At 36.4% G+C, this 1692-nt stretch overlaps 1 long non-coding RNA gene across 1 annotated transcript; it reads left to right on the top strand.

Annotated features, from left to right (window-relative positions):
- Window positions 1–6: 6 nt before the first annotated feature.
- Window positions 7–1298, top strand: LOC122576121. The gene is made up of 2 exons (XR_006319652.1): window positions 7–416; window positions 561–1298. It is a non-coding gene; the product is annotated as an uncharacterized LOC122576121 (long non-coding RNA).
- The last annotated feature ends 394 nt before the right edge of the window (window positions 1299–1692 follow it).

The following is a 1692-nucleotide window of genomic DNA, read 5'->3' as shown; positions in this document are numbered from 1 at the left end:
GTACGTATATTCCAAATCGTTAGTCGCCCTTATGTAATAGTATCACGTGCGTCTACATTTGATTAATCTTTTGTTAGTGTTTTATTTTATTTTATTATTTTTATAATCTTTTTAGTTTATTGTGTGTTAAAATGATCGCTCATGTAATTTACTTATTGTAGTTTTCGTTACGGCACGTGCGTAGCGCGGGACGTGACACTGGATGATGATGCTTAGGACCTCTACGGATACTGCGCTATAGATGCAGAGTGGTAGGACTCTACAACGTCACCCGATGTGAAAATTAAGATGTGCGCATTGCGCAGATATGTCTCAACCGTCGCATGTCTGCGGTGTATAAAAGAGTATTTTGAATTAACACTGAAACGGTTTTGATGGAGTCTAGAAATTGAACAAAGCATCGAAGCCAGAATTCGGTGAGGAAGAAGCGCTGATCAAATAAAAATTTATTAATGTATTAAGAAAAAACATAAACAATATAAAAAATTAATAAGAAACAGAGTCCTTAATCCACAAATGTATTGGATTAATGATAAATTTAAAATTAGTCTTCATTACAGGAATAAGTAACGTTAAATTGCTTTATAAATGGGTGTGTCGCAGTATTAGCAAGACAAAGGCAAAGAATTCTACAGACCGCTGGACGGAGTACACCTAACGGATTACCCAGAATTGTACAACTTATTGTTAGAATACTACTGCGTACGATGAATAATGCCACCCATTTATTATCTACATAACGAGAAGAGGATTCGTTTGGAAAAGATCAGTCCAACCCGCTACCACGTTTGGTCATTTGGAGATTTCAGATATCTTTACAACAAAGGAGGACAGCGTTTCATGCGTAAGGATGTGAGTATTCGCACGGCAATTAAGTGTAACTTATGTGAACAACGATTAATCATCTCCGCATCAACGACAACATATCGAGAATACATGAAGAAGTATTTTGAAATTCCGGGAGAGACTGTTCGGAATTTGGGATGACCGTCCCTTTATGACTCGGACCACATATCTACCTTTCTTGGGAAAGTCTGAATTGCCTATCCCCTAAGCTGTAAACATCCTAAGTGCCCGATGGGCCAGGTTAAAGGTAAACAGCTGGCAATACCAGAGGATATGTGCCCACGAGAGTACACAATTAAAACATGGAAAACCCGGAGATGGAAAGTCAGTATGTAAGGACGAGACGAAGCTTCTGGTGGCAGTATCAACAAAATCTTACAACCGTCATCATCAGAACATCAAGTTCTTCGTGTATATTAAAAAGTGCTAATAAAATAACCAAACCATACTAATATTTGATATATTTAATTTATCTCCATCTTGAGCGTTAATTTCGTTCAATTCTTAGGCTAAAAGAACCGCATCCGCTTTCATTAAAAACACCTGCCCAATAACTTATGAAAACATTAGGGAATTTAATTTGCAATTTTTGAATGATGTATTAAATAAAATAGAGGAATGAATAAATGGTATGTATCATTAAAAGGCAACAAAATAATAAATGCACCATTGGAAGAATAACTTTAATCCTTCTCGAAGAGTGCTCCTTAGTACTTTTCGAGGTAAATCGAAAACGTAGTGAACATTTATCAGTAGCGTCACTTGGAATAATAAAGATACAATTAACCAATGCGCCGTTCGGCTCTGTGGTACTAATTGTTAACGAAATATTTTGACCTGAGATTA

This window comes from Bombus pyrosoma, linkage group LG15 (genome assembly GCF_014825855.1).
Source record: "Bombus pyrosoma isolate SC7728 linkage group LG15, ASM1482585v1, whole genome shotgun sequence".
Lineage (NCBI taxonomy): Eukaryota > Metazoa > Arthropoda > Insecta > Hymenoptera > Apidae > Bombus > Bombus pyrosoma.
This window is presented reverse-complemented; position numbering and strand designations above follow the sequence as displayed.